The sequence below is a fragment of the Ovis aries genome, chromosome 18 (assembly GCF_016772045.2).
Source record: "Ovis aries strain OAR_USU_Benz2616 breed Rambouillet chromosome 18, ARS-UI_Ramb_v3.0, whole genome shotgun sequence".
Lineage (NCBI taxonomy): Eukaryota > Metazoa > Chordata > Mammalia > Artiodactyla > Bovidae > Ovis > Ovis aries.
Window position 1 is genome coordinate 44,203,530 of NC_056071.1, and position 16,493 is coordinate 44,220,022.

Genomic DNA, 16,493 nt, shown 5'->3' on the forward strand with positions numbered 1-16,493 from the left:
ATCTATCTGCCTGTCTGCCTATCTCTCTGTCTATGCTATTGACTCTCTTTCTCTGGAAAATACTAATATGTTCTGATAGTTCTGATACAGACTAATATGTATAGCTAAGACATTTCATCAGATGTTACCAGCTTGGACAAAAGATACCTTGAATCCCCTTTCTGTGCTGTAAAACTACCTAAAATGATCACAGAAAAACTATTTTCTTTCCATCCCTATTTTTTGTCAATGTTTTCCATTTATCTCATGCAATTTTTTTTTTCTTTTTGAGGACTAAGTCTGTGCTAGGTGCTCTGCTGAAAACCTTGCATCTTTCATGTTCTTCATATCTCCCTTCCTCCCACAGCAGCTTCTGACATGTGATGTGATATAAATCTAACATATTCAAAGCCTTAAATTTTTAGCTTGTTCTGACAGTATGTCTGGGCTATCTTTCTAATTCCCATTTGCCATCTTTCAGTGCATTTTTTTAAACGAGCACCTGCACACATCTTGATTCCTTTAATCACTCTGGGTTCTTGCTTACCATTGTTATGTTTTCAAAGCTCTTCATGAATCAGGATTAATCCGGAGGACTTAAGCTTGGCACTGGGGGAGTTAAAACACTTGAGAAGTAGTGTATGTTCTTAATTAATACAGAAAGAAGAATCACTTATAATTTACTAAAAAAAAAAAAAAATCCAATGCTGATCTAAATAACATTTTGGAGTAAATGCATATGGAGTGAACAGTCTTCTGTGGTTCCTCATTCACTGATTCTTCCTGCTGGTGTGAGGGCTGTTCAAAATAGCACTTCACTTTTTGGTTTATTTATTAAGATCCTGCACTCAACTATAAGAAATTAGCCTCCTAGAGATGAATCGCTTTCTACACAGCAAAGAAGAAATCTGTTCCTATAGCAAAGATGAGAACGCTGCATACATTCCCTAGGCAGACAATAAAGGATCAGATAGATTTATTGCATAGTCTATTCCCCGTGTGAAATAGGGCAGCTGGGTGTTTAAGTAATGTGCACTGTAGTGTCTGAAAGAGTGATCTCCTTACTACCCATTAGACATGGGAGACGCCTGAGACAGGAACATGATGGGTTTGGGGGTGAACTTTTAAACTCAAAGCTCTTTAGTAATTGAGAAATGGAATGGATTGAAGAAAAACGTCTCCCCCCACGCAGGATATTCTGAAAGCTAATGGCATAACTGCAAAGGAAGAGACATTGAGAGACCCTAGTCAAGCCCTGTGCCAGATATGTTAAAATCACCCTTCTGTGAGTCACAGCCTTCACTTTAATTATCTGCAGAATGCTCTGGCAGTGGAAACATCTTTCTTCCTTTCTGTTCTCCTCCAGGGTACTGGCTGCGGCTTTATTGCATTGGAATGTCCAAAGACCTCCCTGCCTCCCACCCATTCCATTTCCAGGGAGCAAATGCTAGTCGGACTTTAAGTGTTTAAACAAGAATAAACTCCTCAGTAAAGGCTGCCTCAAGGACACAGGTGTACTGATTTATGGTTGGCTGGCCTGCCTAAGCGATGCTGTCTATAAGCCCCAAGAGGCCAGATGGGGGCAAAGAGAATTAGTAAGTTTGGCCTTGCCTCTCTACCCTCTCATTGCCTTTTTCCATCTTTTTCCTTAGCTGCTTTATTAACTGGGTAGAAAGGCACAAAAACATCCACCCATATTTAGAAAAACTCATACATGGCTCACACTATGCCCCAGAAGGGTGTGCCTGTATGTGTATGTATTCTATTTATGCAAGTGTGTGCTTAGTCACAGTCATGTCCACCTCTTTGCAACCCCACAGACTACAGCACACCAGGCTTCCCTGTCCTTCTCGATCTCCCAGAATCTGTTCAGACTCATACCCTTTGAGTTGATGATGCCATTCAACCATCTCATCCCCTGTTACCCACTTCTCCTCTTGCCCTCAATCTTTCCCAGCGTCAGGGTCTTTTCCAATGAATCGGCTCTTCGCATCAGATGGCCAAACTATTGGAGCTTCAGCTTCAGTATCAGTCCTTCCAGTGGATATTCAGAGTTGATTTGCTTTAGGATTGACTGGTTTGATCTCCATACAGCCCAAGGGACTCTCAAGAGTCTTCTGGAGCCTCATTGTTCAGAAACATCAATTCTTCAGTGCTCAGCCTTCTTTATGGTCCAACTTGCACATTTGTTCATGACTGCTGGAAAAACGATAGCTTTGACTATATGGACCTTTGTCAGCATAGTGATATCTCTGCTTTTTAATACACTGTCTAGGTTTGACATAGCTTTTCTTCAAGGAGCAAGCATCTTTTAATTTCATGGCTGCAGTCACCATCCACAGTGATTTTGGAGTCCAAAAAGAATAACATTTCTCACTGTTTCCATTGTTTCCCCATCTATTTGCCATTAAGTGATGGGATCGAATGCCATGATCTTTGTTTTCTGAATGTTGAGTTTTTAAGCCAGCTCTTGCACTCTTTCACTCTCCTCTTTCACTTTCATCAAGAGACTCTTGAGTTCCTCTTCACTTTCTGCCATTAGAGTGGTATCATTTGCATATCTCAAGTTATTGATATTTCTCCTGGCAATCTTGATTCCTGCTTGAGCTTCCTCCAGCCCAGCATTTCACATGATGTACTCTGCATATAAGTTAAATAAGCAGGATGACAATATGCAGCCTTGATGTACTCCTTTCCCGATTTTGAACCAATTCATTGTTCCATGTCCAAGTAACTGTTGCTACTTGGCCTGCATACAGGCTTCTCAGGAGGCAGATACCGCAGTCTGGTATTCCCATCTGTTTAAGAATTTTCCAAAGTTTGTTGTGAGCCACACAGTCAAAGGCTTTAGCATAGTCAATGAAGCAGAAGTAGATGTTTTTCTGGAATTCTCTAGCTTTTTCTATGATTCAACAGATGTTGACAGTTTGGTTCCTCGGCCTTTTCTAAATCCAGCCTGTACATTTGGAAGTACATGTTGAAGCCTAGCTTGAAGGATTTTGAGCATTACCTTGCTAGCATGTGAAATAAGTACAATTGTGCAGTATGAATATATATATAATCACTTCATTCACCTAAGCAGTTTTTAACCTGTTCAGATACAGTCAGTGGAAAACCTGTTAAGTAAGCATTAGTTTTGGGCCTGACTCCTAATATCTACTTTTCATAATATCACAACAATTCTTTGAGAAACACTGAACAGTGACTTGGTCATAAAACTCTCTGGTCTCTTAGATATGCAGTTCCATCCTCTTAACCTGAACAGATTCACCTGCTTCCTGGTGAGCTGGGTTAGCCTTTTCCCCTTTTACCTTCCCTGTCGAATCTCAGCAAATCTGTGATTCATTGCCTAGAGGCTTGGTAGCTGGCTGGCCAGTTCATGAGGTGAGTGAGTCATGAAGCAACCACACATATTAATGTAAGATCTCCACCAGGTAGTAGGGAGGCTGGCTCAAGAAGTGGCCATTTCCTGTGCTCCTGGAATTTCAATATGTGGGTCACCATCAGCTGCACCCCAGGCCTGGATTAGCCTGTGTCTTTGAAAGGGCATGAAGTGATTTTTCAAAGTGACTGGCTCTCTGGCCAAAGGGAGTCTGTATTCTAGAATTTTTGTCACAAACCTAAATGAAAGCTCCTTTTGGAGACAGAAGACCCTCTGTTCCCTGTAGCAAGTAATGTTACCCTGTTGGGCAGCCAATACACTCAAAGAGCTGACTTTCAGAGGATCTGAATGCTCATCAAACCTCCTTGACCAATGACAAATACCAGGCTATGTGAAAGAGGTTGTGTTAAATGACTTAATAAGTGGATATCTTCCCTGTAGCATTTTATTTTTAATAGTAGTACCTCAGCAAGAAGAACATCTCCTGAATTCTGTAGTTCAATAGAAACTATATTTATGGCTATACTTGTCATTTTCCAAAAAAATTCAAAACTGATGCTCTCCATCACTCTTCATTTGAGATGAAAATTTGCCTTTCTGTGCTCTTATCAAAAGAAGATAAGAGCTCATAATTTTTTTCCAATTAAATTTTTGCCTTTACTCCAGCTGAACATCTTTCCCCTTTTATTCTGTTGTTATTCAAGGTTACCTCAGCCTTTCCTCAACCCATCTCCTGCCTAACTTAGCTGTACTGTGAATGTATTTGCAGCTTTTTGTAAAGAAAGGAACGTGGGCTTAAAGAGAGAGTGAGGGCAGGTTAGCCAATTCTGCCCCATACAGAGGGCAAGACTCAGCTTTCTCAGTCTCGGATCCATTATCTGCAAATAAAGGTAATAACCCAAGACTTTGTTAGCCTGTTTTAAGGATTAAATAAGATAATGCATGAGACCTTCATCCTTTGTCTGATTTGCGTAGATCCTCCCTGTTGTTAGTTCACATCAGCTTTCTTCCTTTTTCTCCATTTTAGACTTTTTTTTTTTTTAATTGGTTTTGCCATACATTGACATGAATCCACCACGGGTGTACATGTGTTCCCAAACATGAACCCCCCTCCCACCTCCTTCCCCATAACATCTCTCTGGGTCTCTTCTCCATTAGTTGAAATTCACAGAATCGAATATAATTGCAGATGTTTGCTATTTATATAACTTTAAATCAACTACATTTGAATAGACTGTGGTATTTAAAACAGATCTACTGTGGTTTCTTCAAAGCATCCCTTTTCTGAAATTTTTTCTTGGAAGCCTAGAGGTTTAAGGTTAAGACCCTGTTTATGGGTCTCCCGCATTGGAGGCAGACGCTTTAACCTCTGAGCCACCAGGGAAGCCCAATAACTTCTTAGTCAAGTGTAATGTAGTTAATAACTATAGTAATCTGCTCTCCACACTGTAGACAGAAGCCAGAGTAATTTTTCTAAGGAGCGAGTCTGACAGGGCCATTTCCCTCCTCCTTCTACTGGCTCCTTAAGCTGCTTCCTATGTCTTTCAGACTTGGGTCCTTCTCTCTCCAGTGTCTTCCTCCCAGTCCCCTCTCCCCATCGCCTAACACCCAGTGCTCTACACACAGCAGCTAAACCACAGCTATAAGCTGAATGAATAAGTACATGAAGGAATCACGAAGAACAAGGAGGTCACATATTCCATAGCTTTTATTAAGCTGTAGAATTCAACAGATGATGGCCATGTTGCTGCAAAAAAATTCATTTATTCATTTAAAATATATATCTCTATTTGGCTGCTATCAAAGAAAGACATAATTGGGAAATTCAATCACAGTGTTTGGATTTTTTAAAATATTTATTTATTTGGCTGCGTTGAGTCTTAGTTGTGGCACATGGGGTCTTCAGTTGTAGCCTGTGAACTTCCTAGTTGCAGCATGTGGGATCTAGTTACATGACCAGGGATGGGACCTGGGTCTCCTGCATTCGGAGTGTGGAGGCTTAGCCACTGAATCACTGGGGAAATCCCTGGATTTTTTTTTAGGTAATTTTTTCCCCATGGGAATTTTCAATTTTGTTGCTTATATGTCTGGTGTATTTTTTTGAAGACAAACCTCTTTTCTATAGTTTACAGCAGATGTTAGTGTTAAGTGGAAATCAATTATATTAACATATGTGTATATGTATTAAACGTGTGAAAATAGAATGGAGAGATAGCAGTGCCTATGTTCTCTCAAGTGTTTTCATAAACTTCCAACCCTCCAAAACAGTAGAAAAGAAATGTGTTGAGAAATAAACATTTTTGATCACAAATTAAATTTGCTTTTATGCTGGAACTGCTCACATGTAGGTCGTTTTTCCAGAGGAGGGGGCAGACAATAAATGTGATATTTAAGTAAATTATGTAGTTTATAAGAAGAAACAGTGTTAGGAGGAATGGGAAAAAAAATAGGGCAGGTGAGAAGAAATCTGGAATGTGGGGGTAGAGGGAAGGCAGGATGTACTTGGGTCGGGGTAGGACCCCTTTGTAGGGTTGCCAGATTTAGAAGAAAACAAAACAAAACAAAAGGATATACAGTTAAATGTGAATTTCAGATAAACATGAAAGTATTGGGTACCTAAGAGGCTATTTATTGCTTTCCTGAAATTAACATTTAAATGCTGCCTGGTGTTTTTTCTGGCATGTCAACGTCCTTGAGAGTGAGGTTTGAGCAAAGAGGGGCAGGGCATGTGGGACAGTCATCTGAAGAAGAATGTTCCAGGCCGGGAGGTAGGCGTTTGGTGAGCGTACTGGGGCAGCGAGGCAGTAGGTGTGTCTAGACCAAGGGGTGGAGAGGGGATGGTCAGAGAAGGAAGAAGGCAGGCAGATCCTGCAGATTCCCTCTTGAGTGAACTAAGAATCCACTCTAGGGCTCTCAGCGAAGAAGTGGCTGATGGGAACTGATGTGGTCACCCTGGTGATGTGATCACTCTGGTGATGTGATCTGAGTGATCATTCTGGCAGTGTTGAAAACAGAAGCTGAAGTGCTGAGGCAGAGGCAGGGAGACCCCTGGGGGGTTTCGCTGTCAGCCAGGGGCTCAGCTGGTGGCTCAGGCTGGGGTGTAGTGGTGAAGTAGACAAATGGTTGGATCTTGAATATGTTTTGAAGAGCAACAGAATTTTCTGCAAACTGAATGTGGGAGAGTAAAAAAAGAAAAAAGGAGTTAAAGGTAGTTTTTGAGCTGAGGGCCTGGAAAGACAGGAATGGCCACTGCTGAGATGGGAAGGATGTGACTGGGAGGGGTCAGAGGAAAAGATCAGGAGTCTAGTTTCTGAAGTGCCAAGTCTGGTGGGAGACTCAGGATGGCTAAGCAGTGGGACTGGTGGGACTTGAGCATGCCATGGCAGAGGAGTCTGGTCTGGACAGGAGATGTCAATTTTCCACTCTGTATCATCTCCGTATATAATAAATCAGCATTTCCAAGGAGAAATAGCTTGGCACCATCCTCTTGAGGGAATTCTTATTCCTTCCTAGTAGTCTTAGTTAGGAAATGTCTTGTTCTCTGAACCTGTTGCTTTCTTTCATTTCTATCGCCCAACTTCACTTTTGAAAAAGAGGGGTTAAATGTGACAGATTTAAAACATTTTATCACTTTTTACCCTCTTAAAATCCAGGAAAGTAGAAAGAGTAATTTTTCCTATACAGTAACCCTTCCAGTGAGATTTTTCTCAAATATTTCCTCTAGGATCCCGTTAAGGTATTCTTGTTCTTTTTTTCATTTGACTTTTGGCTCTTTCTGAATCAAGATGTAACCAGTGAAGTTGCTCAGTCATGTCCAACTCTTTGCAATCCCATGGACGGTAGCCTACCAGGCTCTTCCATCCATGGAATTTTCCAGGCAAGAGTACTGGAGTAGATTGCCATTTCCTTCTTCAGGGGATCTTCCTGACCTATGGATTGAACCCAAGTCTCCCACAATGCAGGCACACACTTTACCATCTGAGCCACCAGGGAAGCCTAGATATAAATACGATTTAAATTCACACACATGCCTAGGCCAAGGCTTGCTGCATTTTGAGTTTATATGGAATATGTAGCAACTTCTAATAAGGAGAAGGTGATAGCAACATTCCCATCTGTTTCAGAATTTTCCACAGTTTATTGTGATCCACACAGTCAAAGGCTTTGGCATAGTCAATAAAGTAGAAATAGGTGTTTTTCTGGAACTCTCTTGCTTTTTCCATGATCCAGCGGATGTTGGCAATTGGATCTCTGGTTCCTCTTCCTTTTCTAAAACCAGCTTGAACATCTGGAAGTTCACAGTTCACGTATTGCTGAAGCCTGACTTGGAGAATTTTGAACATTACTTTACTAGCATGAAAGATGAGTGCAATTATGTGGTTTGAGCATTCTTTGGCATTGCCTTTCTTTGGGATTGGAATGAAAACTGACCTTTTCCTGTCCTGTGGCCACTGCTGAGTTTTCCAAATTTGCTGGCATATTGACTGCAGCACTTTCGCAGCATCATCTTTCAGGATTTGAAATAGCTCCACTGGAATTCCATCACCTCCACTAGCTTTGTTCATAGTGATGCTTCCTAAGGCCCACTTGACTTCACATTCCAGGATGTTTGTTTCTAGGTGAGTGATCACATTATTGTGATTATCTGGGCCTTGAAGATCTTTTTTGTCTAGTTCTGTGTATTCTTGCCACCTCTTCTTAATATCTTCTGCTTCTGTTAGGTCCATACCATTTCTATCCTTTATCGAGCCCATCTTTTCATGAAATGTTCCCTTGGTAGCTCTAATTTTCTTGAAGAGATCTCTAGTCTTTCCCATTCTGTTCTTTTCCTCTATTTCTTTGCATTGATCTCTGAGGAAGGCTTTCTTATCTCTTCTTGCTATTCTTTGGAACGCTACATTCAGATGCTTATATCTTTCCTTTTCTCCTTTGCTTTTTGCTTCTGTTCTTTTCACAGCTATTTGTAAGGCCTCCTCAGACAGCCATTTTGCTTTTTTGTATTTCTTTTCCATGGGGATGGTCTTGATCCCTGTCTCCTGTACAATGTCATGAACCTCCGTCCATAGTTCATCAGGCACTCTATCTATCAGATCTAGTCCCTTAAATCTATTTCTCACTTCCAGTGTGTAATCTTAAGGGATTTGATTTAGGTCATACCTGAATGGTCTAGTAGTTTTCCCTACTTTCTTCAATTAAGTCTGAATTTGGCAATAAGGAGTTCACCTGCCTCTTGAGAAACCTATATGCAGGTCAGGAAGCAACAGTTAGAACTGGACGTGGAACAACAGACTGGTTCCAAATAGGAAAAGGAGTACGTCAAGGCTGTATATTGTCACCCTGCTTATTTAACTTATATGCAGAGTACATCATGAGAAACGCTAGGCTGGAAGAAGCACAAGCTGGAATCAAGATTGCCGGGAGAAATCTCAATAACCTCAGATATGCAGATGACACCACCCTTTGGCAGAAAGTGAAGAGGAACTAAAAAGCCTCTTGATGAAAGTGAAAGTGGAGAGAGAAAAAGTTGGCCTAAAGCTCAACATTCAGAAAACGAAGATCATGGCATCCGGTCCCATCACTTCATGGGAAATAGATGGAGTAACAGTGTCAGATTTTATTTTGGGGGGTTCCCAAATCACTGCAGATGGTGACAGCACCCATGAAATTAAAAGACTCTTACTCCTTAGAAGAAAAGTTATGACCAACCTAGATAGCATATTGAAAAGCAGAGACATTGCTTTGCCAACAAAGGTCCACCTAGTCAAGGCTATGGTTTTTCCAGTGGTCATGTATGGATGTGAGAGTTGGATTGTGAAGAAAGCTGAGCACCAAAGAATTGATGCTTTTGAACTGTGGTGTTGGAGAAGACTCTTGAGAGTCCCTTGGACTGCAAGGAGATCCAACCAGTCCATTCTGAAGGAGATCAGCCCTGGGATTTCTTTGGAGGGAATGATGCTGAAGCTGAAACTCCAGTACTTTGGCCACCTGATGCAAAGAGTTGACTCATTGGAAAAGACTCTGATGCTGGGAGGGATTGGGGGCAGGAGGAGAAGGGGACAACAGAGGATGAGTTGGCTGGATGGCATCACTGACTCGATGGATGCGAGTCTGAGTGAACTCCGGGAGATGGTGATGGACAGGGAGGCCTGGTGTGCTGCGATTCATGGGGTCACAAAGAGTCAGACATGACAGTGATGAACTGAACTGAGCTGACTGCCACATTTGAAAAAGCAGCATTTTGAACCTAATATATCCAAAGTACCTAGGTTTCAGGGATCTAATAGCTGGGGCTAGATTGGAGAGGTTATGCCTTAAAGAAGACATTATATTAGAATTTATTCAGAAGATAAATTCTGAATTTTTAAAAACAATGTTTAAAGGGTTTCTAGAGTGTCATAATTTTAAGTTACATGAAACTTTGTTGAATTACTCCAAAACCTTTGGATTAGGAGTGAAGTAATCTGGTTTTAATATTGATTCTGTGACTACTTAGTCATGAAGTCCTTGGAGCAAATCTTTTAACTTTCAACAATCCCAGTTCTTACATCTAAAAAATGAGGAATTGAGCCTCATGTTACCCCTTTCTAGAGTAAGAATGTGGTACAATTCAGATTACTGTATGAAAAGGTACTTTGAAAAGAATAAATTAAAGGGATTACTTCCTTCTTGTCAGCAGTATTGTTTAATTATAAGAATAATCCTTTCTATTCTATCATTGACATAAAACTTAAAATTTGGCTTGTTGACACAATATAAAACAGAGTCAGGGACATATTTTTATTTCTTGAGGGAAGAAAATGTTCCTTCAGTAATGATGTTTAACTGATGAAATGAATAAGAGTTTAAAATCTTATTATTTCCCACTTAAAGTTTCAGGTTTGAAATTATTTTTCTGAGAGCAAGCAATTGTAAGAAAGACTTAATGGAGACATAGACACCTCCCAACACTGATCTTGTTTTCCAGCATAGTCATATGGAAACTTTAAAAACAAATTTCTTGATCAATTTGTTTAACACAGGGATTTTAACTTCCCATTTACATTACTGCCTGTATGTCCCTGAGCTTTACACAATACTTGTCATCTATTTGGTTTGTTCATTTATTTTTTTTTTAGCTAAGAGTAGAGAACATTTGGCGTGTGGGTGCTCAGTATTTTAAATTGAACTAAATTCGTCTAAGCCAATTGTGCAAATGTAATTCCTCCTGGTAGTGACGGGTTTAGGAAGGTGTATGTGTTGCAGTTCTGGTCAATGAAATGTAAAAAGAGGAAGTCTCAGAAAAAAGAGACACTTGAGGAGTGTCAGAAGACAACATCTTCGGCTTCCTACCTACATTGTTTTTCCTGGATGTGATGCCTATAAGTGTGGCAGCCTTCTTGCCCCCATGAAGGCTTATGGGTGACAGAGCAGAAAGATGGGAAGAACCTGTCTCTTTAATGAAACTAATGGATTAACCAATCTTGGACTTCTCTTTTTGTGCAACAACAAATGTCTCATTGTTTAAGCCAGTTGAGTAGAAGTTTTCTGTAATTTGTGTACAAAAGCAGCATAATAGATACACAGACCCTAACGATTAGCTTTTCTGGTTATTTTCATTCTCTTGGTCATGTTAGTTATGCTTCTTGGCATTCCAGATCCCCCGAGTTTTCTTGAAAAGAAGTAACTGGGGCTGTTGTCAATGCAGTGTATAAGGACGTATGCTGCTTAAGGCTTCTGAGGGCAGCAGTTCTACCTGTTTTGTGCATCACTATATACCCAGGCCCTTTATAGTGCTTGTTTTTTAATACAAGTTGAGTGAATAAATGAATTTTCCACAGTTCCTTTTATATCATAATGTTATATTAGGCTGATCATCTCAGGCAAGAGAATAAGGTTAACAGAATGTCTTTTCTATTCCTTTTTGTCTGATTTTGTTTATAAAGGCAAATAAAAGTAGAGGCCATGACTTTTCAAGCATCAGTCATGTTTTTTTTTTTTTTTCCACCAGATTTGTTAATTGGCACGAGAGGTCATCTATACTTGTCTTTCTATTGAAACAGATAAAATGAGATCACAATTCCAAGAACAAGGGATTAAAAAGAGGTGGTGAATAGAAGCTGTTTAATAGGCTGCCATATGAAAGCTGAAGTTCTTTAGCAACAGTGAATGTAAAAGGATATTTCCCATGCTGTTAAGCTCTAAATGTTTAAATTGACTAGAGTGGTACAAGAAATAAAATTTTCACGGTTAAAAATTGAGCACATGTTTTATGCTTGGTTAAACTTTACTGTATACCACTTGAAATATCTGGTTCTACCTATATTAAATAACTGGTTAACCTACATCCCTCTTTTAAAATTACATTCCAGCATATCTCTAGGGTAGCTTGTTTTCCAAGGTTGGAAGCTATGTATTTTGGAAACCTACCCATGCCAGAGGCTGCCAGACATAATTCAGGGTATCCGCCAAGACATGAAAAGAGTGGAAGCAATTTAGATATCCCTCATTTGGGAAATGAACATATAAACTCCAGTTTATTCATATATTTGAAATATTAATGAACAGTTAAAATAGGTAAAGTAGATATACATTAGTCAATATGGTTAAAACTCAAAACTGTGTTCAGTAAAATGTAGCAAGTTTTAAGTAGGATATGATTAACATAACATGCTAAAAACAAATCAGTATTTTTAAAATATTATGAAAATGATGCATACCAACATTAGGATTGTGGCACCCTCTGTGGAGAGAGAGAGATTGATTTGATTTTCACTATATCTCTACTTGGCCTTTCCCTTTAAAAGTAAAAACTTTAAATAAGTATGGCAAATGTTAACTCCTGTTAATTCTGAGTAGTGGGAAATGATTCATATATTATTGTCTGTATTTTTCTGTATGTTTGAAATAGTTCATACTTTTTTAAAAAAAGGGCTAATTTCACAATTTTGGAATGACAACGATCTATTATTATCTTAACCCCTTCTGTTTGATAGTCTAAACTTATATCAATATTAAAACTTTTAATTATAACTTAGAAAAATTTTTCTAGTGATTTGTTGCAGTGTAGATTAAGGTCATCCCAGAAAGGCCACTTAAAGACATGAAAATAGTACTTAGAATAAGTCAAATTTCTCAGCCAGTTCTGTCTTTGCTAGGAAGTCCAGGTTATAAAAAATAAGTAAAGAACATTTGAAGCATTTTGTCCTACAAGGATGGGTTGTTTTTAAAGTATCCCAACTTTTTCCATAGAGAAAGCAGTTTGCCAGCAACTTAAATGTTTACTTTTTTAAAAAACAGAAGCATGTCAATATTTTGCACTCCAAGGATTTTCTCATGGTTTTATTCATTCCTCTTGACTAAACTTTCCTAGAGAAAGTATGTGGGAAAGTGACCTCATGTCTTTAAATTTCTTGGAACCATTTAAAAAACAATCTTGTAAAGTGATTTTGTATTCTTATCTAAATATATGATTACTTTTTTTACTTTGGTGCTATTATAAAGTTACCATTAGGCATATGAATTTTACAAAGCTCTTCATATTTGAAAAATATATCTTAACTTTCAGTATACCAGGAAAAATACCATTTGCATTGATTAATCTTAAAATTTAACAATATATATTTAAGTCACTTTATGAATAATTTTACAGAAGTATAAAGGCATGACCTAATTAGAACTTTGAAAATTTAAGCATAGTAAACACAATTTTTTTTTTTTGGCTTTGAAGTTATAGACCCTTAAAATGGACAGTGTCAGTTGAAGGTAACTAACTGGTCATTACCTGGTATGCATGAATCTGGAAAATACCCATCTTGTAAACAGTGACTCCAGATTTCAAATACATTTCAATTAGATGCTGGCTTCTTGTTACTCTGATTCTTCTTGCATGTGCATCACCAAAATGTAATACATTAAAAAATTTTGACATAATTTTTTGAAGAAGGATGGCAATTATTGGAAAAAAATTTAATTTTTAGATTTATAGGTATGAATAATTAGAATCCAAGTCCAGTAATTTTTCATGTCTACATCATTTATTTATTTTTAGTCACGTTTGTTTGTGTTGTTCTCCAGTCACTCAGTCTTGTCCAGTTCTTTGCAACCCCATGGACTGCAGCATGCCAGGCTTCCCTGTCCTTCACTATCTCTAGGAGTTTGCTCAGACTCATGTCCATGGAGCTGATGATGCCATCCAACCATCTCATCCTCTGTTTTCCGTCACCCCCTTCTTCTCCTGCCCTCAATGTTTCCCAGCATCAGAATCTTTTCTAATGAGTCAGCTCTTTGCATCAGGTGGCCAAAGTATTGGAGGTTTGGATTCAGCACTAGTCCTTCCAATGAATATTCAGGGTTGATTTCCTTTAGGATTGACTGGTTTGATCTCCTTGTTGTCCAAGGGACTCTCAACAGTCTTCTCCAGCACCACAATTCGAAAGCATTAATTCTTCGGTGCTCAGCTTTTTTTTATGCCAACTCTCACATCCGTACATGACTACTGGAAAAACCATAGCTTTAACTATACGGACCTTTATCAGCAAAGTGATGTCTTTGCTTTTTAATATGCAGGATTAATAATCTGTCTGGGTTTGTCATAGCTTTTTTTCCAAGGAGCAAGCGTTTTTTAATTTCATGGCTGCAGTCACCGTCCACTGATTTTGGAGCCCAAGAAAATGAAGTCTGTGTCTGTATTTAGTGTTTTTCACCTGGGAACTATATCAAGTAAATTTTGGTGGCTAAACATCAAAAACAGTGGACAAATACTCCTAAACTATCCACTTAGCAAAATTAGATGCTCCAAGTCCTTGTCTTAAATTATTGCATAATGAAGCCCTTTCTATTGAGTAAGTGGATGAGAACACCGTATTTCCTTGTTGCTCTTAGAAATATCTGATTCACTCATCTATTCTTGAGTTTGAGAAAACTTATTTAGAATATGCACCTGAAGGCTCATAGTCTGAGGTTTTGCCTCAATGATCACTTTCATCAACATCATTAGGATTTGGATAACCCTCTGTCTCTTTGCATCCACCTCTGATTCTCTTAATAACTATGAAGATTCCTCTGTTGATTTTCTCCTATTCATATTTGTCATTATAGTCAAAATGAAATATTCTTAACTCTCAACTGTGGTCTAGGCCATACCACCCTAAATGTGCCCGATCTCATCTAAACTCTCAACTGGATTCATTGAGGGCCTTAAAAAAAAAAAAAAAAAAAAAACCTCAAAAGATGGTATCTTTCTAGAATTTTATATCTTATTAAAAGATGATGTTAATATTAGGGGAAATGCAATATGGAAACTGAGGATGATGTAATAGTGGTAATCATTTATTGTAAAGTAGTTACATGGGAATAATTGATTAGTAATAATAATTCCTGAGATAATGAAAAAGTAAAATATTTCAAACGATGTCAGAAAAATTGAGTAAAATTAAATCACTGAGATCCCATAATGTATCTTAGAGTAATAAAAGGGTCCAGTGGATTCTCATGGGGACTGGAAGATATAATGGATTGTATCCTATTTATAAAAAATAGATTTTCTCTTTATCCCTGGGAGAAAAATTAAGAAAAGCTAAAAGTCATGAAATATCAATCCTTACAAATAGATGCTCAAAAGAAACCAAAAAGCTACAGTTTTGTCTAGTGACCCCAACTAGTATCTCTAGGGTTAACAATCATAAAATGTTTTCAGTTAAAGTTACAGGATAAGAAGTATCTCTTAACCAAAAACTTTATAATGTGGCAGAGAACACAGGGGCTGAGTTCTGAGTCAATGTTTTCTTTCCCATAAGGCTTGGCAAGTGTGTGTGTTCTTGGAGATCCTAATACTCAAACCAAAGAAAATTGGTCCAGGGTGGATAGCTGACCAACTTGAGAATGTGAATTCCTTTTTTCTCCAGCTTTTGAATCATAAGAAACAAACTCAGGACACTGGAACCAAAGGGCTGGGTCAAAGCTAACAGCACCATGGAGCTCAAAGTCTCGGAGAAAACCAGATTGCAAAGACATCTTTGAAGCCAAACTTTAAACGAAGCAAAGCTGGTATGCAGAATCCAGATAACAGGCCCCTGTGAGGGACAGAGGGTGACCAATCCTGGGTGAACTTCCTGCAATTTGAATTATTCACATTCTTTATAACAACACCCTTTTACTTAAGTCAGAATTGGTTTTCTGTTTCTTGGAAACAACGAAATCCCTAAAACAGAAACCAGTGCCAGGAATAGGATTGTATTAGGCTCTGAGTGAAAAGTGTAGAACTGTCTGTGGAGTGGAGGCAGAGGGCTGGGGTAAAGGCACGGGTGCAGAGATTCCCCAGTCCCATAGAAATCGGGTAGCATAGAGGTAAGAGGTGGCGAGATACCTAAACAACTGCCCCGAATCTCTTGAGCCCAAGCCATGTCACAAAAGCCAAAGGCTCAGATATAAGTCCTCGGATGTTGAGATGTGGGAATGTGTTCATTCCCTATGGACGTAAAAGTCAGTGGCAAGGAGTTCTCAGTACCAGGTTGTTTGGCTAAAAGTATATTGGAAAAAAAAGCAGGTAATTATGTATCTATATTTCATATTCTTTTCTGCTTCGATTATTAAAGACAAGATCCAGATATTATTCATTAATTTGGAAAAAGTCAGGGCTCGAGAGCCTGGCAGTTGAAAGGATGATAGCTAGCAATAGCTAGACTGGTTGAGGAAGCTTAGCTTTTTCCACAGGATGAGTTTGCCTATCACCCCCACAGCCCCCAATTCCCAATCTCTAGTAAAACATGTCCCTAGACTGGAATGTAACTGTGGAGGGGGTTTTAAGGGTAGACTAGGGAAGAAGTGCTTCCTGCCCTATCGTCCTCTTTCAGGTCACTTTTCTTCCTTTATTCTCTTAACAGAGCCATTAAGAATAATGGGGTCTAAGGAGAGTAAATAACAAAAATCCTGAAGGAATGGTCATCAGGTGGCCTGGTGATCAAGGGTGCAAGCTTACTCTGCCGTCTAGTCCCCTCAGAAATTCCTGGGATCACCTTTCAGTCAGTGACACACTCAAGACAGACAGTGATTGAAAGCCCACTAACACACTGGGCAGTTACCACCAGAACTGTGGTCTTAAGCAGTTATACCAACCCATACCAATGTGGTGCATCTTGGCCTCTTCTGGAGGCTC

At 39.0% G+C, this 16,493-nt stretch overlaps 1 long non-coding RNA gene across 1 annotated transcript in view; it reads left to right on the forward strand.

Moving 5' to 3' along the window:
• LOC121817108 (uncharacterized) overlaps positions 1-16,493 on the forward strand; it is a 113,685-nt gene that overhangs the window by 74,613 nt on the left and 22,579 nt on the right. The window contains exon 2 of the long non-coding RNA XR_006056865.2: positions 15,244-15,385. This is a non-coding gene — a long non-coding RNA (uncharacterized LOC121817108). The remainder of the gene's footprint in view (positions 1-15,243; positions 15,386-16,493) is intronic.